Raw genomic sequence first — 24181 nt, forward strand, 5'->3', positions numbered from 1 at the left:
ATCTTGTATTTGCAACATTTTTCAGTATTTACACAGAGGCGCTGGTACATAAGGCAGGCATCGCTAAATAGCTGCGTTGTTCATCAGGACAGACACGTGACAGGAGAAACATATCGTGGTACAATAACGAGGTAAAAACAACAAAAGTGGAGAGAGAAAATACCATATTTTCGTGCATTGCTAGCAGGCATCAGCGTAGAAAGTGTTGACACTTCACAACCGTACAGTCTGTGCATTGGAGCCCTACATCATCGACCACTGGATGCTCTGAAGTTATCTTCCACTACAATCATGTCAGTACAGCAGCCTTTGCATACATGTATGGAAACACAATCCCAAACCAGGCATCCTGCAACCACAGCCATTCATTCTTCAGGTAACATACCTTAACACATAACAGAGACATGTATTAGTCAGAGTCTGCAGCATATAGCCATCCTTCCTATCCGACCGTGGCATTGCCCGCATCATCCCGGCTCCCATCGTCCGAGGAAGCTGCAGTGGCCAGCAAGTATTCTCGCAACGGGTCCCATATGTCTCTGGTCCTACTGCTCACCGGTTGTGTGTCTGCATACACCGTATGCTGATCTTGACAATAAATCAGATCATTCAACCAGTCCTTAAATTTCGGGGCTCGTCCCCTCCCCCATCTGCATGCCACTCTGCGTTTTGCCAACAATAATGCAACATCCATAAACTTCCTTATTGATTTAGACATCTGCATAGTGTAGCCTAACAGCATAGTAAGTGGATCTTTATCAATCGTCTCGCTCACCATCTCCTGGAGCGCCAAATGTACGGCCCCTCGCGGCGGGATGCCTGGCTTTCACCTTGTGGACACCCTGCCGGGGTTTCTCACAGGGGAATACCAGGACGGGTTCCCTAAGCAAGCGCCGGGACGCTTATGGGCAGCTGTGCGCTTTACAAGTCCAGCACATTTACAAGTCCAGCACAAATGTACCTGAGTCCAGTAGTCAAAGACAACTGGGCACTCCCATGCTAAATGCAAGAAGGCCGGCGGGTCCGACCTGCAACGTTCACATCTAGCATTGTCTGATAATCGGAACCTCATCTTTTTCTCCGGCGTATAATACATCCTCTGCAGGAACTTATAATGAATAATTTTTAGTCTGCAGCTGGGCGATATATTAGCAGTGAGGCCACAGCAGTATGTCCACTGTGTATCAGTTATTTCCCTGCCAAGATCTGCACTCCAGTGTTTAAGCGCCCTGCTCTCACCGCAGTCACACTGCCCGCGAATACTACGGTAAAGGTGCGAAACCAGATGCCGTCCATCCGCAGACACAAGCATAGCTTGTAAAGGTAGTACCACTTCAGGTTCATCCGGGAATCGTGGCAGTACACTTCGCAGTCCTTGTCGTAACGTAACGTAATAAAAGAGTTCTAATGGTGTGGGCGAATGTCCCTGAAAAAACTGATCACGCGTTTTAAACTTGCCACCCGAGAACAAATGCCCACAGTTTCAGTTTATGACACAGCGTGTGGAATCCCTCTTCCTGCAACAGGGAAAGCCCTGGATGATACACGAGAGGCCTGCTCGGTGCATATAGGAACGCGACCGGCAGCATATTAAGAATTCGGTTCCATGCATCGATCCTGCATGTCACCGTAGTGGCCGGTGTCTCTATAACACTGGCCGGGCCATAAATGAAACCCTTTAGAGGAAGAGGTCGGGCTATCCAATCCTCCTCAGCCAATTGTGGCATGAACGATGTTGGAGCAAACCAATGATAAGCATAGTGTGCCTGAGCACTCAAATAATATATCAGAAAATCAGGGACATAAAATCCCCCATTGACATAAGGTTGGGTAATGACCGACCACCCTACTCTCGGTTGCTTGCCTCCCCAAAATAACCGCACTAATTCCGACCACAACGATTTAAAGAAGAAGGCGCCCGGATAATATGGGATGTTCTGAAACAGGTATAGAAAATGGGGCAAGACCACCATCTTGATCAGCGAGGCTCTGCCAGCCATGGATAGAGGTAATGATATCCACCGTGTAACATCGTCCGTAAGTTTAGTGATGGCAGTGCCATAATTCAGGCGTATCGTGTCATCCTTTACAACCGAAACCTGAATACCTAGATATCGAAGGTCCGAACCACACCATTTAAGTGGGTAATCCAGAGAGAAATGAGAAACGGCAGGAGTCAGGGGGAAAAATTGGGACTTCCTCCAATTAATTTGTATGCCAGACAACCGACCAAACACCAAGAGCTCTCGGAGCAGCGGGTTAAGATTAGTCTGCGGATCCACAACATATAACGTCAAGTCATCAGCATAGAGCGATATATCGATCTGCCGTTGAAAACATTTAAAGGCGCTCTGCTTGTGTAGTTGTCGGATGCGACAAGCCAGGGGTTCTATCGCTATCGCGAAAAGCAACGGGGACAGCGGACACCCTTGCCTGGTGCCCCTTGATATCGATATTGAAGCCGAAAGCTCACCATTAATCAGCACCCTCGCCGCTGGATCGTTATATAGGAGCCGTATCCAGGCAATAAATATTTTCGGGAACTCCATTCTAGCTAGGATTTCGAAGAGGTAACTCCATTCAACCGAATCAAACGCTTTCGTAACATCTAGAAATATAGCAGCCACGGGTAGGTCAGGCGCTATCGTTGGAATCAGAGAAAACAGGGTACACAAATTGTGATTGGTGGACCTACCGGGGACGAATCCCGCTTGGTCAGGAAGTACTATCCTCGTCATAAGCAACGAAAGCCTGGTCACTAGAACCTTCGCCAATATCTTAGCGTCACAATTTATAAGGGAGAGCGGTCTATACGAATCGCACTCCGTGGGTTCCTTCCCTGGCTTCAAAAGAGACGTAATTACTACCTCCCTCATTGACCTGGGCAAAACTCCCACCTCCAATGACTCCTCAAAGACCTCCTTCAATACCGGGGCCAGTATATCAATATAGCATTTATAAAATTCGGCCGGTAGGCCATCCAGCCCCGACGCCTTACCATTATTGAGGGACATAATAGCGTCCCAAATTTCATCAATTTCGACCGGAGCGCCAAGAAATTGTCTATGGGTGTCACTGAGCCAACACAACGCCACATCATCTAAAAATTCCCCAAACCGTACTTCCCCAGAACTTTGCATAGAGTATAACCTTCCATAATGTGCTGTAAACATGTCCAGTATTCCCTTCGTATCTTGGCACGGCCTACCCTCCTGTGTATGTAATTCCAGTATATGTGTGTTACTCCTTGGGTGTCTGGTGATTTCTGTTAGAGCCCGTCCCAGCCTTTCCCCTTCACAATATTGCCTCGCTTGCCAATATTTGCCTCTGAACTTGGCTTCTCTGGCCGCCTCCTCCTCGTATTGTGTGAGCTTGTCCCTAAAGTCTTTGTGTACAGGCCACATCAGTTCCTCAGTCATTCTTGACTCCAGCTCCTTCAATTCTTGCTCCAGCTTCGTAATAGTGCCCCTAATATCTCGCAGCACCCCAAAGCTCTTTGATATGCAGTACCCCCTGACCGTCACTTTAAACGCCTCCCAGATGGTGTCTACGCTCTCAACCGAACCCCTGTTCCGGGGAAAAAAGTCTGCAATCTCCTCCCCCGGCTCCGTTTTGAATACTGCATCCAGGAGTGACGTGGGCTGCATGCGCCATGCGTGCGTCGCTTTATCATAACTTGGGACAGCAATCTGGACCAAAACTGGGCAGCGGTCCAAATATGTTCTCGGTAAATGAGTAACCTCGCCCAAGTTGATCGCTAATCCACGAGACAGGAGGCAATAGTCTAGCCTAGCCCAGGTGTTGGCGTGCGTCGTAAAATATGTCCCTTCGCGAAGCTCAGCATGCACAAACCGCCAGCTATCTATTAAGGCACCTACGCTAATTATACCCTGTAATGCATATCTAGCATGTCTATTGTATTGATGAGATCCATCCGATCTATCCAGTCCTGGAACCATGGCAACATTAAAATCCCCACCCCAAATAATGTGCATCGAACCCGTGTCCAATATCTTACCCCACAAGTTCGTGAAGAATTCAGGTGTATCAACATTAGGTGCATAGCAATTCACTATTGTGACCGTGTCAGTGCCAAGCCTGCCCCACAGTAGAACAAATCTCCCCTCCAGGTCAACAAGCTCCCCCAGCTTCGCAAACTGCACAGATTTTTTTATTAACACTGCCGTGCCTCTGGCATACGCAGAGTACGACGAGAAGCTCCTCACAGCCGCCCAAATGCAAGCAAATGTGTGGGTAGAGCGGGGGTTCAGATGCGTTTCCTGCAATAATGCAATTTGCACATGGTTTCGTTCCAGATATGCCACCACATTCCTACATTTCCTGGCATCATTTAATCCCCGGATATTCCAGGATAAAACTGTTACCTTCGCAGCACGCTCAGTACCCGCCATCACAATGTCAATCTACACAATCTGCTTGCAAGATATTCCTGAGTAGTCCTCTCTCCACACGGATCTGCACTCCTGTGCCCACAAACCTCTGTCCCATAAACAGCAAATAGACATGAAGATGTGCAACAACAATCTGACGAACTTCCCCAGCTACCCCCCCCCCCCGTAAAGAAAACCCCTCCCCCCCCGCCGAACCCCAACTGGCTGACTCATTCCAAACGTGTCAGGTAGCCTCTCCTCGGCAGTCCCAACACTGCCCCGATATACCTTCAGGTTCTCAAATCATCCTGCCCCCCTCCCCACCCACTGAAGCATCCCCAACTTGCCAGAATCCCCATCCCACCCACCAAACATGTGAACCATTACGTCTTTCCCACCCTCCCACATCCGCAGTCTACAAAGACATGACACTTTGAAAGTTGGCATTTCATCAAACCCCACACACTTCTGTTCGAGGCCCCGAGTCCCACCCCTGCCCCTACAAGACACCCCCAACCATATCTCGTCCCCTCCCCATTCAACAAAACATACGCACCCCAAGCCACCGGGCACATCTCTGCTCTTTCCAGCAAATAACACATCACCTGCATCACATATGCATGCAGATGCCCGCCATTCAGGGGAGCATCAGAACCAGTCGTGGTAGCATGGAATACCGTGCAATTATCAACAATCCCTTCTCCTCCCCCCTCCCACTGAAGCATCCCACAACTTGCCAGAATATACCCCCCACCCACCACCCAGAACATTAGTTAAACATCCCAACATTTGCAGTGTAAGAAACACAATCATTGGGGTATACCCTATGGGAGTCATCTAAGGGGCGCACATATCCACCCCCAACACCCTGCCCCACGTCCTGTTCGGCCTCACAGGGGCATACAGCAGGGAAGGGGGTGGTGCCTGGAATACATTACCACCAGCAGTCCAACACCCGTCCATGGCATTCTCGACCAGCAGCGACATCCATATGTGAAAGAGGCCCTCCGCCGGGACCCCCAATATGAGTCAGCAGGACTCTACAGTTTCTCAGCTATCAGAACTCAAAGTTAAAGTTCTTCGTCCACCAACTGTTCGTCCTCCTGTCCGTCATCCTCATTGTTCCTGCGCCTGGACCACGCCCGCCGCAGAGTCTTCAGAAAATCCTCAACCTGCTGGGGGTTCGTGAAAAAATGCTGCTTTGCTTGGTGGGTCACCCTTAACTTAGCTGGGTACAAAAGCGCATATTCAATCTGGAGCTCCCGGAGTTTCTTCTTTACATCAAGGAACTTACGACTCTGTTCTTGTACTATAGGCGTGAAGTCCGGATTGATCGAAAAGCTGACACCCTCACACGCCAGATTTTGATTGGTGCGTGCTGCTCGCAACGCGACGTCATGATCCCGGTAGTTGAGGAGCCGTGCAATGATGGACCGCGGCAAGGCCCCAGGTTTAGGCCGGGGACTGAGCGAGCGCTGCGCCCTCTCAACAATAAATTGTTTAGAGAATGCATCAGGCCCAATCGCAGCCAGGAGCATTCTCTCAACGTAATCCTCCATGCGCCCCGTGTTGGTGGACTTCGGTACGCCTATAACGCGAATGTTGTTGCGCCGGCTGCGAGCCTCCAATTTCTCGTTCTTGGCAGCAATGATTCTTAGAACGTTATCCATTCTCGAAAGTCGCGTGGCATGCGAGGTTGTAGTGTCATCATTGTCGGAAATCCTCCTTTCAGCCTCCGTGATGCGCTCCTCATGGACATCAATTTTATGGGCAATAGCATCCATCCTGGATGACATGCGGTCGACTTTATCCACAATTGTGGCGAACCCCTGCCTCATCTCCTGCATCATCTGCTGCATGTCTGGCACGGAAGAGCTAGAGCTCGCCCCAGCTGTCGAAGGGCTCTGCAAGTTCCCCACATCTGGCACATTCCTGGACCCCTTTTTGGCAATGGTGGTCTCAAAGGGCAGTTTGGATTGCCGATTGTCCGGCTTACCCATTGGAAGTCCTTGGCCGGGGGCTGTGGCGATCGGCGAGGGTCGCTTCCCGCGTGCGTCTTGGGGCAAACCAGAGTCTCCACTCAGAAGCTCAGCACAGGTCGTCCAGGTCTCACCACTGTTAATGGACACACGCTCCCCAGATAGAGGAGCACAAGGGTACTCCCCTCACACAATGCAGAAGCTTCTACAACGCGCCTATCGCGATCGTGGGGGCGCAAGGGCAGCTAGTGGTCTGTATAATCCCAATCGGATACAGCCAGAATGATAAGATTCAGCACTGACCCCACAGGATAACGGACGCGCAGGAGGCAGTCGCCCAAGTCCATATTCTGCACAGGTCTCCAATTCACAGCAACATGGTGGGCGTCCTGAAATAGCGTATTTATGAGGCGTCACCCCTCCACAAGCTCGAAATGGAACGCGGGCCCTCTCCACATATATCCTCACTAGACCACACCTACAGGGTGTAAATGTGCCGCTTCGTCCACAACCATCAGACAGCCCACCATTAGAAGTAGCAGGCTCGGCAACGGGTCTTACAAGGTGACAGCCCAAACGCAGTCCACCGATGCGGGGGTCTCCACAACACCCCCCAGGTGCCAGGTCACGTGCCGCAGGCCGCCCCCAGTCAGTCCTCCACCTTGTCCCTCGTGCGATCCAGTGAACACGTGTGGTCCGCTCCTTACCTCTCACCAAGCAAGCAGGTGAGCAGGTTAGGCACCGCAGCAAGCGCGGAGCCACTGGCTACAGTACAATCCACCGGGCAGCCCCACACGCCAAAAGTCCATTCCAAGGGGGTCCAGCGTCAGTCAGGTAGCCGCTCTGCACCACAGCGGTCAAATACTGCAGGCCAAAAAACGCCAGGGTAATTTGCCCTCCTTCAGCAATGGCGGACAGGATAGTGACGTCACCACGGGCAGTCGCCAGCCAGGCCTCACAGCTGTGTCCGAACGAGCCTCCGAGTATTTCCAGCGCTATGACAACCTGCAAAGTTCTCCAGCCGGGATGTACAACCGGATCTATGGGAACAGCACAGTCCCCACTCCCGGCACCGCGGAAGCGGTAGCCTCCTCCGTCAGCGGCAGCACCGCAGGGGTCGGTTCTTCCTCCGATCGCACCAAGGCCCTCAAAGCCGCCTCGATTCCCGGATCAGGTATGCCCCAAGCCACGCAGACAGCAACGGATGGCTTCCCAGATCTCAGGGTACCGCACAATGGCAGAGTGTTGAGTCAGGCCTCACGGCTGGCGTTCGTCGCATCGTCAACCTCCGCTGGGCCCACACCTCCGGTAGGGAGCCACGGTCTAGCCCAGCCCTCGGGTGCCGCCTCCTCGCGCCCAGCTCCTCCAGTGCTATCGCCGGTCAAGAGGTCCGTGGCTGCTAAACACAGCAACAGCACTTTGGATTCGGTTCAAACTTTCACCGAAGTTGCCTCTAAGGGTAGTGAGCTCGTTGTCGCCGTCAGAACAGGTTACGGTGCTGGTTCAGAGGATAAATATAGGATAATTGTCCCAGGCTTACAGGAGCCTCACTCTCGTGCGGCCAGTCTGTCTATGCGCCCTCTAGCGCCCTCCAGACCAGTAGTATGCTTGCCTTCATTGCATATCCCTTGTAAGATGGAACCAACTCATGTAGTGGGGAGATTGAGAGAATTGGCCTCATGGCAGTTGTCTATATTATATAATGTGAAGAAATGTGGAGATGTCTGACTTAAGAAAAGGCCTATAGGACGATGTGGACTCAAAAAGTAGTATACTGTATTGTTGATAAAACCTTTAATAAAATCTATTTATAAAAATAAAAAAGTATTGAGGTCTGAAAAGGGGGTTAAGTAGCAGTCTCAGAGTAACTTAGGGGTGAACTAGCTTCTGGAGGGCTCACGTTGGCTGCTCCAGTCTAAGAAACTGCCTGATCTGTACGGCCTTGTGCCAGTGCTGCCTTATACAGGGGGGGTCTTCTTCTGAAGAGTTTGTCAATGAAGGCGTCCTCCTCTTCATTCTCTGCTTCTGCCTTATCCTTCGGTTTCTTTTTTCAAAAAAGGGTTTTCTTCTCAGTGTCATTGCTTTCTATCAGTGAGTAATTGTTTCAATCACTTCCTCCGTCCATCTTTTTTGCCTCTCATCATCTTTGATGCTTATCCAAGAATAAGCCTTATTGCAGACCTTCGATGCAAGCTTCTTCCTCTTCTTTGTGTTGGCAACCTGCTCCCAATGATTTTGGGGCTCAAAGTGTGAGGGTCTGGTCTGGGGTCTCAAATCCTACATTCTCATTCTCAAATTCTCAATTCTTGGCATGTAGAAAGTACAGCTCAGTGGGAAGCATAGACCTTTCGGGAGCGCCAACACTATTTCCGGAGACCATATGTTCAAAAGCCTTTTTGTGAAGAAGAGATCTTAGATCATTACAAATATTCTTCAGTTTATTTTTTTTCTCAGCTGTGCATCTTTTATGAAGTCCAAGAAGCCTATTGTGACAGACAAAAAAGTTACTTTCGGTTAACTTCGTGAAAATGCCTTGATTGTCCAGCTTTAAAATTCCCCTAGAAGCTGGGTGTGTAGCCTGCCACTAAAATAAATATCCCTGTCTAGGTAGGGATGGAATGGTGGTGACTGATGCCTATTGTGGATCAACAAAGACCACTCTCTTCTTTACCCTGTTCCATCAGCTGTATTCTTATCCACCAACAACTGGAAATCTAAGAAGAAACTCACCATCCTCGCTTCCACTAAAAGAATAATGCACAAATGCAGTAAATGCCCCAGACACCCCAAATCTGTTTGGTGTAGTAATTCACAGAAAAAAGGATTCTCTTTCCATTCTGGGACATTGGATAGACAAAGGCATCTTTATTATCAAACATTATTTTCAATGGGATTCTTTTTTGTACTGTCTGGGATACCAATCCAAAGACAAAGCTATGCTTAATGGAAGAAAGAAATGCTCTAATATACGAAAATGTTCTAAGCCACATTTGCCTCCTCTGTGTTTCACACCCTTATGCTAAATCCTTTAGCACCTCACATGTTCACAGAATTTAGCTTTCTTCCAATGGCTGATGGTGGGAAGTGCTGCTTTTTGTGCCACTGCAGACCAGCAACATCTTGGCTTCCTGAATAGAACAGTGTTGCTTTGCTACCATCTTTCTCTCAGATTGTGATATCATTGGTTCTTACCAGAGTGAAATGGCTTTGTGACAGCAAAGAATCTTCAAGGTCGCTAAGGCGCTGGTGTGTCAACATTGGCAGCTGTAGTCAAGACTTTGCCGCCATCTTTGTCAAAGCTGTTACATGCTACAGAATTTGTTTCTGGTTTAGAGATTTTGTCAGACCTCAACCTACATCATTATATTTCTTCATTATTACATCTTTGTGACATGACAGGTAAGGAATTCTTCATTTTATACTTTAAATGCCTAATTTATTGCCGTACATTTGGCACTGGACTTGTTGGCAGAGCACTGCAGTAATAGAGCAACTTGATATTAATGTCTTATTTTGCACCTTCAGGCCTATATACAACAGAGATAAAGTTCCCCTCAATAGTCGCAATTATAAATTTGGCCTCTAGGGGACAATAATATGGGAGTGCCTTGGCCAGCACCTTGTATTCATCTAGCGCATGCCGAAAAGAAAAAATGTATGCAATTCATATTCAGCCATTAGTTGTTTATTTATTTTTTATTTATTTAGTGTGTCTTATATAGCGCGCGGCTACCCCAACGGGGGGTCCCGGCGCTTCTGAGAGTGTAAATAAATCTTACTCCTGAGGGGATCAGCAGAAAAGGAAAGTTTTGAGTGCCTTACGGAAGGAGGGCTCCTCAGGGATCAACCTGATGGCAAGAGGAAGTTTGTTCCAGTAAGAGGCGGCACAGACCTGGAAGGTTTTCCCTCTAGAGCGAGTTTTATTAAATCTGGGAGAGATGAGAAGATTTTTAGTGTCAGAACGGAGAGATCTCACATTTTTATAGGGGCGTAGACAGGATGTAAGGTAGGCAGAGCCTTGTCCTTTCAAAGCCCTGTGAGCCAAGATTAGGGCTTTGAATTCAACTCTCTTCTGGATTGGTAGGCAATGAAGCGAGCGCCGGTGAGAGGAGATTCGCTCTCTTAGGGAAATACCACACACTAAACGAACCTACAGACAGCCCGGTGTACAGACCGTTGGCATAATCCAAGTGAGAGGTGATCAGTGCTTGGACTATGGCTCTCCTGGTGTTATTAGGGAGGAAATTGATGAATTTTTTTACCATCCTAATTTTGGAGAAGCAAGCCGCTGATACTGTCTGTACTTGGTTGTGGAAAGAGAGGTTGGGGTCCCATCTGATACCCAGGTTTTTTATAGATTCCTTAGGCGAGGGGGGGACTCAAATCATGTGGCCACCAAAGGTGGGGGTCCAAGGGAGATGGCTGATGGAAAAAAAGGACCTCAGTTTTCCCTGCGTTAAGTCGGAGGCAGTTGTTGTCCATCCAAAGTGATATTTTACGCAGTCAGTCTTTTAGAGGATCAATAGTAGGCTGGGAGAGTTTGTCATAGGCGAACAAAAGTTGGATATCGTCCGCATACGAAGTGGCTTTAATTCCAGCCTGGGCGATCATCTCGGCGAGCGGGGAGAAATAAACATTAAAAAGAAGAGGACTCAAGGAGGAGCCCTGCGGGACTCCCCACTTGAGCGGACGGCTGTTGGACGTGAACGGGGGAGTGAAGACCGCCTGAGTCCTGTTGGACAGAAAGGAAGATAACCACCTCAAGGCCTGGCCTTGAATACCCTTAGAGTGGAGGCGATCCAGCAGGACAGCGTGAGAGACGGTGTCGAATGCTGCCGACAAGTCAAGCAGCACCAACACCGCCGTTGAACCTCCATCGAGTTTCCAGCGAACAGCATCGGCCATCTCTATCAGAGCTGATTCCGTGCTGTGGCCATGTCTGAATCCATGTTGTGAGTCATGAAAAGACCCATTGGATTTGAGAAAATTAGTAAGTTGTTTTTGTGCTAGTTTTTCCAGTACCTTGGCTGGAGCCGGCAACAGAGATATGGGTCTATAGTTAGCCGGCTCATTGGGATCAGCATTAGCCTTTTTAAGGATAGGGACTAGTCGTGCATGTTTCCATGAATCTGGAAAGATGCCCGTCTGGAGAGAATCTTTCCAAATGCTGTTCAAAATAGGGTTGAGGAGAGGGGCGAAGGCTTTATATTGTTTCGCCGGCGAACCCGATCTGAATTTAGATAATTCTGGCAGAGAAAGATCAAGGGGGATTTCTTCAAAGTTGGTGAAGATCTTGGAAGGTGCTGAGTCGGGGGGAATGATTAATGTGAACTTATTGGAGGGATCAGGGTGATTTTTATTAGGAAAGGAGTCATAAATGGAGACAATTTTGTCCTCAAAAAAATCGGATAAACGATTACAAAGGGTTTGAGAGACAGGGGACTGGCGTTTGAGGGCCAAGGGATCGGTGAATGATCTTACCGTCTGAAAGATCTCCCTAGCAGAACGATGAACTTTGCTAATTTTTTCCTCAAGGTGTGTTCTTTTATGATCTTTTTGAGAGCTAATTTATATTCTGTTTTACTGGCGGGAGAGTATGAAAGTCTCCAGCGCCTTTCCAAAAGTTTACAGGCCGATTTACATTTACGTAGTTCTTCTGAGCACCACGGTGCGGAGGGGGCAGAACGGAAGGTTTTAATTGGCCTGGTGGGGGCAATTGAATCAATGGCTGAGGAGATCCAACGGTTGAAATTGTTCAGCCTAGAATTGAGATCGACGGCCTCCCTCGGGACTGTGGTACCCAGCTGAGCGCCAAGACTGACTGGCGAGATAATGCTCCAGTTGCGCCCGAGGGTTTTGGCCTGAACAAAAAGGTCGTTTTTGATGGAATAAACAAAGAGAAAACGGAATAAAGAAATGGTCAGACCAAATCACAGGGTACGGGTGGCCAATAATTAAGTCTGGCAGGTTAGAGCAAATCAGATCGAGAGTATGTCCCGCCTTGTGGGTGGGGCAACGGATCCGCTGTTCTAGACCACCGTCAAGAAGTGTGGAAAGGAAGTTGGAACTGTTCAAATCCGAGGCGTCCTCCACATGGAGGTTAAAGTCTCCAAGTAAAGTGAAATATGCGTAACGCAAACTGGCCTGAAGAATATAGTCCAAAAAGTCTGGTAGCGCGGAGATCTTGGACTTAGGGGGTCAATAGACAAGCAAGCCTCAAAGAGTAATGTTAGCCGGAAAATGAATACAAAAAGGGAGGGCCTCAATGGAGTCAATTTGAGTGTAGGGGAATGAGGAAATGGTCCATGCAGATCTATAAATTATAGCAATGCGACCGCCTTGGGTACTACTATTCCTATTCTCACAGTAGATATTGTATCCTACAGGAATGGCTAGGGCTAACGCAGGGTTGGAATCTTCCCCGAGCCATGTTTCCGTCAGGAAAAGAATGTCCCAGTTGTTGTCTGTTAGGGATAGAGCTATATCCAAGGAGTGCTTTACTAAAGAGCGACAGTTAATAAGGCCTGCTTTTATCTTGACGTTTTTATTAATGGGTGAGTTCCGCTTAAAATCCGTACGAAAGGGACAGCGTAATGCCAGATTATCCTCTGCCTGATCAAAATGGCAGGGCATACACGAAAGCTAGATGAAGTCAGATCCAAGGGAAGGGAATGTGTAAACACACAGTGAGATGGTTGTAGATTAAATAATGTGTTCCTATCATACCTATGGATAGAGAGAACTGCATGGTCTGTGGCCCTGGCCGCGGTCTGGTCGCGGACGGGGGCAGACGGGCAGGACTCTGGCACGACTCCGCCACATGCCCTTCCCTTTTTATACTCTCCACTAGAGCGCGAGAGTAGGCTTCCCAAGCAAAGATGGCCGCGCTAAGTTTTAGCCTGTCCGGGACACCGCTGACTCAGCCCTGAATCGGCTGAAGTGAGTCTGGGTCACCGGGGGTGCGAAGGAAGATCGGTAGGCTCGCCGTGCTGTTTAGAATCTAGCAGGCAGCAGCAGGAGTGAATAAGTAAGACCCGCTTTACTATTTGGGCGGATAGGCAGGGGCACAGTGACAGAGTAAAACGCTTCGTGATCAAGCGAAAATACAGTGCAATTTTAAACAATTTTAAAACAAGGCTTTAAGCTACAAGCATCAAGCAACACAACCTCTCGGCTTCCGCCTCAAGAGGGAATCAATACACAGCTTAGAATACGCTTGTTTGTAGGATATCATGTGGTTAGACCACAAGTTCAAATACTGTGGCCAGGTTGCCCAGTCTACAAATAACTAGTCATTAATTGAGAACAACTGAGCCAACAAACAATACAGTTTGAGGTTCACCGCTCCCAAGCTGCAGTGGTAGGGGCATTGTATGATGTACTTAATATGGGAGACTCTCAGTGTCAGGCCTCCTCCCCAATTGTAGATGTAATTACTTGTCTACAAGTCAGTGAACCAGTGTGAGGGAACCTTAAAGGGCTAGTTCTTGAGAACATAAAGCATCTGCAGAACTGCCACCATTTTAAAGAGCGTATAACACCCCAATATAGTCAGGGGAAGGGTGCTCCACCTGGCCAAATGTCCCTTGATTTTCTAGATGAGAGGAGTAATAGTGCTATACCAGCAGGCCCTAGGGTCCCTATTTATGAACTCCCCATGTATTTCAATGACCCTGTTACCTATTGGAGATTTTGGAATCCCTAGGGTAGCTCTGGAGGGGTTCCCACTAATGGAATTATGGCTGATTTGACCCAGTTTACTCTCAGGCCAGCTGCCTCTACATAATTCTCCAGCATATGCATCAGATGTGGGATCGATCAGTTCAAGTGCTAGATGTATACTAGGACATCGTCTGCTTATAGGGAGAGTCAATCCTTCATATCCCCCATCTCAGCTCCCAGATTTGTGCATCTCTCCTGATCCATTCCACCAGCGGATCTATTGCCAGGGCGAATAGCAAGGGGAAAAGGGAACAATCCTGCCAAGTGCACCTGTTGATGCAAAACTGTTGAGACAATGTGCCATTGACGTACACTATTGCACATGGTTCAATGTATAACAGCTTCACATAGACGCGAAAAAGCCAATTGCATGAGGCCGGCGGGTCCAAGCCCAGGTGGACTAATACCATGTTCAACCTCCTAAGGCAGTGCCGGGTGCCCCTGGTAGCATAAAGCTATTCTGGTCGTAGCGTACCAAGAACCTTCTCCGCTGGACCAGACAGGTTAGTTTTCCAGGGTCTTTGTCGACAGCTTAGCTTCCATGTAAAATCAAGGAGATCGAACTATAAGATGCGGATTCCGAAAGCGGCCTGTCCCACTTGGGGAGGTCCACCACCATGGCATCAAGGAAATAGGCTGGGAAGAATGCCCATTTCCTGGCAGCTATGAACAGGCATTAAGGTGGGGAATCATAGTAGATGCAAACCTTTTTAGTAATTCAGTGGGGAAGCAGTTTGGGCCTGGTGCTTACCCAGGTTGCATATCCTGTAGGGCGGTAAGGAGCCCTTTCACTGTAAAGGCCTATTGATGAGCTGCTACTCTTGGGGTCTGTAATTCAGCCTGGCTCAACGATATTGCTTGGTAAAGATACTCATAGTACTACGCAAAGGTTTCAGCTATTTAGGATATATCCTGAGTTACCCGGCCTGCCTGGGTGCATATCTGAGGGACAAACCTGTCAGAGATTCGGGTGTAATTTTATGGATCAGCTGTCCTGGTTTGTCCCCAAATTCGTACAATCTATTTTGCATTTCTCTAAGAGCTGTTTTAGCTTTTTGCAGCATCTTCTGTTTAAGGACCTCTCTTGTCACCTCAAGGTGGCGATACTCATCCTCCTCCCTTCTCTGGGCACAGTGTATTTCTATCTTTCTGAGTTTACCTTCCAATGCCAATATTTACTCTTCTCTGTCTCTTTTTCTGCCAGCTATTAATGCAATTATTTTCACCCTGATAACCTCTTTTTATGACCTCCCAAAGTATCACAGGAAACATATCTGAGATGGAGTTAACCTTGTTGTAGAAATCTAGGGGGCACATGCATCAAAGTAAGCTTTTTGCGAGTCCTTCATTGCGATTATTAAGGAATCGCAATTAGGGACTCTCAAAAGTCTATGCATGTAGAAATCGCAATTGAAATAGCGAATTCTAAACATTCCTTAATTGCAACTTGAAAATTGCGAGCCGCAATTAAGGAACGGCTTCCCATTCATTCCTATGGGCCCGCAGGCCCATAGGAATAAATGGGAAATTGCATGCGCAATTTGCGAGTACCAATATGTTATGTTATGTTATGTTATAGGGGTATTTGTAGAGCGCACGGCTACTCCAGGGAGTGTCCTGGCGCTAGCATTACCCCAGTGACAGAAAAAGTAGGAGTGCACTAGCGGCTGACTCATCTATTGCTGAAAGAGCCAAGTTTTTGGCTTTCTCCTAAAGTTCAAGAGGTCCTGCGCCTGTCTCAGGGAGGGCTGTAGGTTGTTCCAAAGCCTATAGGCAGTCACCTAGAACAAACGTCCACCCATACACGAGCTGGCAAACTTTGTCACGATCGACAACCTTTGAGTTGAGGACCGTAAGGTTCTTGTTGTAGCATAGGGCTGGATTCTGTTCCTGATATATGGAGCCCCCATGTTGTGCAAGGCCTTAAAAGCCAGCACCAGGGCTTTGAAATTCACCCTCTTGCACACCGGGAGCCAGTACAGGGACCTCAAAAGAGACGGACCTAGCTGCCACGTTCTGTACCACCTGCAGGCGACCAAGTAAGTAGTCATGGAGGCCTAGGTACATGACGTTTGCGTAGCCTAGCCTGGACATCATCAGGGCCTGGACCACGGTTTTTCGGTGGTGGACTTGGAATAGGGGAGAGGAATTTCCGCATCATTTAAGTAATCCAAAACAAGTGCCGGCCACAGCTTGGACTTGGGATTTCATGGACATGTTCACATCCAGTTTTACATCTAGATACCCCCAGGTACTCGCAAATTTTGCATGCAATTTCAAGGGTGCAAAGGTGTCAAAATGAAACCCTGTTGCAGCGCTGAAATTGTGATGTTCACCCATGTTGCACACACACATGCCCAGTAGGAAAGTGTTGGATAGCGGAGGGGTAAAAATTACTATTCCCACTCCAAATAGTGCAACAGTAGGGAAAGCGTTGGATAGCGTAGGGGTTAAAATTACTATTCCCACTCCAGTGAGTGCAACAGTAGGGGAAGCGTTGGATAGAGTAGGGGTAAAAATTACTATTCCCACTCCAAATAGTGCAACAGTAGGGAAAGCGTTGGATAGCGTAGGGGTTAAAATTACTATTCCCACTCCAAAGAGTGCAACAGTAGAGAAAGCGTTGGATAGCATAGGGGTAAAAATTACTATTCCCACTCCAGTGAGTGCAACAGTAGGGAAAGCGTTGGATAGCGTAGGGGTAAAAATTACTATTCCCACTCCAGTGGGTGCAACAGTAGGGAAAGTGTTGGATAGCGTAGGGGTTACAATTACTAAACAAATTTCATTAATTAAAATAAATTATAACATAAATACACACTTTTCACACATATAATAACATAAAAAACACTATAAAAAAATAGATATTATTAAAAATTCGATAATTTTAATAACCTATATTATATACTTCGATATTTTAACTGTGTATATTTTTAACATTCGATATTATATTACTTACCTTAAAAACGATATTTTTGATGTCTATATTCTGTCCAGTCGATATTTTGTCCAATCTATATTTAAAACTCGATATTATGTCTATTCGATATTTTGTAGTCGATATTTTGACTGTTTACCGTGTCTGTGCATCCGAAACCTTGAAAAATGCACTTTAGTGCATTTTTCAAGGTTTTTGCAAAATACAGGCTAGACTAATTTCTCTGCATTTGGCAGCCGCAAAAGCGAACTCGCTATTTCTAAGGGGTACATGCATTGCATTTAAAGAATCGTAAATTGCAATTCCTTAAATGCAATCGCAATTTAAGAAATCGCAATAAATGGCGATTTCTTAAATTGCGAGGGCCTTACACCTTGATGCATCGCAACAGCCCTTTTTACGGGCACAAACGGACGGTTATTGCGCTTCGCACTGTTTGCGCTCGCATAAAACGTTGATGCTTGTGCCTGTTAGTTCTTCTTGTACATAGTGCTGAAGGATTAGTTACTTACCTGTAATCCTAGTTCTCATACAGGGGTATACTCATCAAAGGCATAATCAATGAATAATCCCCGCCCATGTGCGGGATCCCGGAGCATATAGAAAATACATATAAATATATATGTATATATATGTGAAAAACATATATTTGCAGCCTAAAACATTTCCCAACTGGCAAAGCTGCCGCAAAATACACGAATTAGCATACACACAGTAGAACTCTCCCCACCCCTGAGGATAAAAGAGAGCAGTCAATATTTGCAAACAACAATGCTTTATTGCCATAGGAAAACCTGTAATTGCAGGCATTTGCCAGTAGGCTGTAGTAGAGGATAAAGAAACAAAGAAAAACGGACACCTTGCCTTTAAGGCAATAGAGTAGGGGCACCGTGCCTTTAAGCCCTGAAGGCGACCTCCTGCTCCCATAATGCACCACAGGTGACAGTTGGGTCAGTTCTTTTTGGAGGTGCAAGACACCTGAGTAGATCCGTAGTAACTTAACATAACTTTACAAATCATGCTCGTCCGGGGAGGAGGGCGGGAGCTTATGACTTTGATGAGTATACCCCTGGATGAGAACTAGGATTACAGGTAAGTAACTAATCCTTCTCATCCAGGGGAACTCATCAATGGTCATAATCTATTAATAGATTAGCAAGCTCATACCCAAAGTCTCGCGGACGAGCAAGAAATAATACATCAAAGACTGAATAAGTTACACATTGCACATATAGTTTATGCAAATAAATTCCTTAAAGAGGCCTGCCCTACTCGAGCATCGGCCTGTGTATCTGAGTCTAGGCAATAGTGGCGGGTAAAGGTATGCACAGACCTCCAAGTAGCTGCTTTACAAATTTCAGAAATAGGAACATTACGGAGGAGAGCTGTAGTTGAAGCTTTCTGTCTAGTAGAGTGTCCATGTGGTTTACCCTGTAAGGTCTTGTTAGCTAGTTGGTAAGCTAAAGCTATACAGGAGACAATCCAGCGCGAAATCGACCGTTTTGAGGCTGACAGGCTATTATTAGTGCTGCCATAAATAACAAAAAGCTGGTCAGACTTTCTAAGTGGAAGGACTTTAGCCAAGTAGAACTTCAGGACCCTCCGGAGATCTAGAGAGTGTAATGACCTCTCCTGGGGAGTGGTATGTTGAGGAAAAAAGGTAGGCAAGGTAATAGACTGGTTGATATTAAAGTCGGAGACTATCTTAGGCATAAAACCTTGGTGCGTTCGCAGAACCACCCTGTTGGCATGAAAACCTGTGTAAGGTTCCTTACAGCACAAGGCCTGGATCTTGCTAACCCTACGGGCAGAGGTAATCGCTGTGAGGAGTTGGCCTGGTATATGATGTTCACTATTCTAGTGAACACCTTGCACCATTCCAAACAACCCTCATGGTGATGGTTGTAAGTCAACCTTATAGACCAGCTATCCTAGTGGACAGAACAGTCTTAGGCTAAAAGACTCTTGAGGGAGTGTAAAGCCAGCTGTTTTACCATATGTAACCCCTTGAAAATCAAATGAAAGGACACCACACAGGATATATATATAAAATATATATGTATTTATTTACTAACACACTCCTCTGAACTCTATATGAGATCAGAGGCCAAAGCACATAACAAGATACTTAGTCAGAATACGTTAAGTCGCACAATTTACAGATAGGCCCTAGGGGCGAAGCAAACCATATATTAAGAAAGTGGTATAAGTACCACGTCACGAGAAAAGGAAAGGCCTAGGGCCTAGGGAATCGCTGGGGCTACACTATCTGAAGCTTAGTTTAGAAGTAGGAGGCCCACAGGCGGCGCGTGCAGTGTCTTTACACACACGCGTGAGTCAATGCAAAGTCAATGGGAACTTAGAAGTTAGATTTAGAAGGATTTAGGACACTTCCGGTTTAGCTAGGAGGAAACAACTAAAAACCTAGACACTTGGATAGTCAATACCCTTGGGAGCACCAAAGTACTCGCGTTACCTCACCCACGGACGGCGGCTGCATAGGTGTGAAGATGTGTCGGGTTTCGTCGTTGAATCCTATGGAGCCTTGGAGAAAGATGCTGCAGGTGACCAGGAGGAAGATGTCCGGGTGGATCGGAGATGAAGAGGACCTGAAAGCAGAGGGGACAGAGTCTGGGTCACTAGCCAGTGACCGGGTGAAACCAGGATGGAACCAGACGATGTCGAGGAGCAATCAGGTGCTGTCTTGAAGCTTGTCTTTGCAGCCACGTAGACCAGGAGGCGCCGACGATGACCAGGTGCTGGAGACGAGCTGTCCCACGAAGGTTCTCGCAGATGGGGGGGTCGACTTCCGGATTGGAGTCAACAAGCTTTGGCAAAGGCAACCCACGCAGGATACAACAAAGGCTTCTGGTGCAGACCAGCAAGGTCTGAGGTGCTTCACCTTTGCAGGGAAGCAAGGGCCAGTCTAGAGCAACCAGACCAGTGAGGTGGTTCAAAAGGATTGTCGTCACAGAGGCTACTAGCCAACGGGCCAGCAACCGGACACCGCGTTGAGCAGATTACAAGCAGAAGGGCCCCACGCAGAACTCGTGGAGTGTGGAGGGCTGATATTCGGTGCACGTGGAGCTCGGGTTCGGGGTTTCTCAATCCCCAGTGCACAGCTTCGAGGATGCCTCAGGAGCTGCACAGTTAGCAAGTTGCAGGCTTTCCAAGATGTCCGGTCCCACGGGTCTCGTCGCCTCCACGGATCTCAGCTATGCTGCAGTCGTGAAGAGAGGTCTCAGAGAGGTCTGGAAGTCTGGGTCTTGTCATGCTCTGTGCTCGGGTTCTGGCGGGAACGTCGACAAAGCAAGCCGTTGATATGCTGGATGGTGCCTGGTTGCCCAGGGTGGTCACTCCTTGGCCACAAGGGAGATTCTTCAGTCTTCAGCTTCAGCAGAATGTCAAAGGTCCATAGTTTTGTTTCAAGTTTACAGTTCAGGATTAATCTAAAGTCTCAGGACTCAGCTCCTACCTTTATACAACTAAAAGGGGCTGAATTACTTTCTAGGTCCCTCCTATGGGTGGGACCAGGAAGGGGGGTGGTTACACCCCCTTTCCTTTGTCCAGTTTTGCGCCAGAGCTGGGGCTGGAGTGCCCCAGCAACCGGTTTGAACCGGGGTATGCATGGAGCACCTGGGGTGCTCCAGGCAGTGTCTCAATCTATTCAGCCCTCCCTGTCCCAATACACAAAGTCCTGTCTGGGGTGGTGCTCGCACCTCCCCAGGCAGGAAACCTATTGCCCAAACCTCCATGACTGGAAGGACTCCCAGCAGCAGGAGGTCAGACTTGTGTCTGTGGCAGCAGCGTCCATTTTGTGACGCTGGGGCTCTGGTTAACTTTAACCGGGATAGTCAACAACAACATGTCTTCTCCCTCTAGAAGGGTGGAATGCTACCCCCGTCGCCAGAATTGGCGAGGGGGTAGTATTACAAAGCGTATGACACCTTACACGACATGTTTTGATAAAGCCAAACCAAAGTTAGCATTTAACCGTGAGGTTCATAAAGCACTTAGTCAAGTCAAGTCAGAGAATTTATATAGCGCACTACATACCCAGAGGGTCTCAAGGCGCTTAGGGAGGGGTGGGGGATTACTTGTCAAATATCCACGTTTTAAGTTGCTTTCTGAATGCTAGGTGGTTCTGGGTAAGGCGAAGGTAAGTGGGAAGTGAGTTCCAGGTTTTAGCTGCCAGGTAGGAGAAGGATCTACCTCCCATGGTGGTTTTGTTGATGCGAGGTACAGTGGCAAGGGCTTGGTTGGAAGATCGTAGTTGGCGGGAGGGGGTGTAGAAGGACAGTCGTGTGTTGAGGCATTCTGGTCCGATTTCGTAGAGTGCTTTGTGTGTGTGGGTTAGGAGCCGGAAAGTGATCCTCTTATTGACGGGAAGCCAGTGGAGGTTTTTCAGGTGACCAGAGATGTGTTCATTACGTGGGATGTCTAATATGATCCTGGCTGAGGCGTTTTGGATTCGTTGGAGTTTTTTCTGGAGTTTAGCGGTAGTACCGGCGTAGAGGGTGTTTCCGTAGTCCAGTCGGCTCGTGACAAGAGCGTGGGTGACCGTTTTCCTAGTTTCGGTGGGGATCCAACGAAATGTTTTTTTGAGCATGCGAAGAATGTTGAAGCAGGATGAGGAGACGGCGTTGACTTGTCTGTTCATTGAAAGTGAGGAATCCAGGATGACGCCTAGGTTCCGTGCGTGGTCTGTCGGGATGGGTGCTTTTCCAAGGGCTTCTGGCCACCAAGAGTCGTCCCATGCGGAGGGGGAGGTACCTAAGATGAGGACTTCTGTTTTATCTGAGTTCAGTTTCAGACGGCTGTGTTTCATCCATTCGGCAACTTCTTTCATTCCTTCGTGTAGGTTAGTTTTGGCGGTGCTAGGGTCATTGGTGAGTGATAGGATCAGTTGAGTGTCATCCGCGTAGGAGATGATGTTGAGGTTGTGTTGGCGGGCGATGGCCGCGAGGGGGCTCATGTATACGTTGAAAAGGGTGGGGCTGAGTGAAGATCCTTGTGGTACGCCGCAGAAGACTTCAGTGGCCTCTGACTTGAATGGTGGAAGGCGGACTCTCTGGGTTCTTCCGGTGAGGAACGAGGTGATCCATTCTAGTGCTTTTCCTTGGATTCCGATGTTTCTGAGGCGCTGTAGAAGGGTGCTATGGCAGACTGTGTCGAAGGCTGCAGAGAGGTCGAGGAGGATGAGGGCGACTGTGTCTCCATTGTCCAGTAGAGTTCGAATGTCGTCTGTTGCTGCGATGAGGGCTGTCTCAGTGCTATGTTTTGCTCGGAAGCCGGACTGTGAGGAGTCGAGGGATTTGTTGGCTTCGAGGAAGGCGGCGAGCTGGTTGTTGACAGCTTTCTCGATGACTTTGGCCGGGAATGGAAGGAGCGAGATGGGGCGGTAATTTTTGAGTTCGGTGGGGTCCACTGTGGGTTTTTTCAGAAGGGCGCTGAGTTCAGCGTGTTTCCAGCTTTCCGGGAAGGTGGCGGAGTTGAAGGAGCAGTTGATGACGTCACGGAGGTGCGGTGCTATGATGGAGTCTGCTTTGTTGAAGATGTGGTGAGGGCATGGGTCTGTGGGGGATCCTGAGTGGATGGAGTTCATCAGGCGGATGGTGTCCTCAGTGGAGATTGGGTTCCAGTCATTAAGGATGTTCGAGGGGGGTGAAGGTTCAGCAGATGGTTGGGTGGGTTGGTCTCCGGGTTGGTTGTCGAAGCTGTTGTGGATGTCTGCAATTTTGTTGTGGAAGAATGAAGCTAGGGAGTCGCAGAGGGCTTGAGAGGGGGTGATGTCGTTGGAGTTGGCTGAGGGATTGGTAAATTCCTTGACGATGTTGAAAAGTTCCTTGCTGTTGTGGGCGTTGTTATCTAGTCGATCCTTGAAGGCAGTTTTCTTGGCCTTTCGGATCAGTTGGTGGTGTCTGCGGGTGGCGTTTTTGAAGGCGTCCTTGGTGCTGGTGGTTGGGTCTTTTTTCCAGGCCTTCTCAAGGGAGCGTCAGAGTTTCTTGGACTTCTTAAGATCATCGTTGAACCATGAGGCCTTCTTGCTGCCAAGTTTGCTTTGTCGTTTTTTCAGTGGTGCTAGGATGTCGGCGCTGTTGGATAACCATAGGGTGAGGTTGGTGGCGGCTTGGTCTGGGTTTAAGGAGTGGGCTGGGGGGTTTAGAAGAAGCGATGAGGAGATCTGGTCGATGGTGATTTTGTTCCAGTTTCTTTGCAGAGTTAGTTGGGGGTGGTTGTTGGGTTTGGGCTTGTAAGACTTAAGAGCATATGGTATGGCAACAGCTATAAGGACATGGTTCCGAAAGCTGCAGACAGGCTCAGCTCATGCTAGAGCACCATCTCACATAAAACCAAGCAAGCTGCCTCCAGGATTGTTAAGGCCTGCCATAGGAGTGACTTATAGGTATATATGTGTCTAGATATAAGGTTAGATATAGGAATACTATACTTAAGCAAGGGGTGATTACACAACCTTGCCCTAGCTGAGTGATCAGCCAGTTGTGTCAGTTTGGGTGGCCAGCCAGGGGTGGCATAATACATGCTGCAGCCCCTGGTAGGCCTTGGATGCACCTATGCCCTGGGTACCTATAGTACACTATACAGGGGCTCATAAGGTGACCCAATATCCAATTGGAGATGTACCTAGAGTACATGGAGTCCATTTTACAGTGAGAGCAGATAGCCTGGGGCCCTGATTAGCAGGATCCCAGGCCAACTAAGTCGAAAACCAGCTAAACACAAGGCAAAAAATCTGGGGTAACCATAGTCAGGTATCCACCTTCCTACAATCGCCACTAAAAAAGCAGCTTTCCAGGTCAAGTGCTGCAAAGAAGCCTTATGTAAAGGCTCGAAAGGAGCACTCATCAGGTTAGTCAGGACGATATTAAGCTCCCAGGGAGGAGAGGGGGACCTCACTGGTGGAAAGACTTTCTTAAGCCCCTCTAAGAAATCTTTAACTATAGGCATAAGGAAGAAAGATGTTTGAGAAGGTGACTTCCTACAGGCTGTGATGACAGCTAAATGAACCCTGATGGAGGGGTATTTTAGGCCTGATTTTGCTAAATGCAACAGATAAGGTAGAATCACCTGCTCTTGGCCATGTATCGGGTCAAGAGAGTGTTCACGACACCATAAGAAGAACCTCTTCC

This window comes from Lissotriton helveticus, chromosome 8 (genome assembly GCF_964261635.1).
Source record: "Lissotriton helveticus chromosome 8, aLisHel1.1, whole genome shotgun sequence".
Classification (NCBI taxonomy): domain Eukaryota; kingdom Metazoa; phylum Chordata; class Amphibia; order Caudata; family Salamandridae; genus Lissotriton; species Lissotriton helveticus.